Raw genomic sequence first — 228 nt, forward strand, 5'->3', positions numbered from 1 at the left:
CTGCACTCCAGTCTGGGCGACAGAGTGAGACTCCAACTCAAAAAAACAAAAACAAAAAAAAGAAACATATGCCTCCCCACACCCCACTCCACCACAAAGCTTGAACTTGTCCCACTTTCCCTTCTATAAGCTGTATCCCAAATGGTCCAGCACATCCAGTTTGCCTTGAATCTGCAGTCCCCAAACCCATCTGGGACTTAGCTAGACCCTGGGGAGAAAAGCAGGTCC

This window comes from Carlito syrichta, unplaced genomic scaffold (assembly GCF_000164805.1).
Source record: "Carlito syrichta isolate Samal-C Ts95f unplaced genomic scaffold, Tarsius_syrichta-2.0.1 Scaffold297353, whole genome shotgun sequence".
Taxonomy (NCBI): domain Eukaryota; kingdom Metazoa; phylum Chordata; class Mammalia; order Primates; family Tarsiidae; genus Carlito; species Carlito syrichta.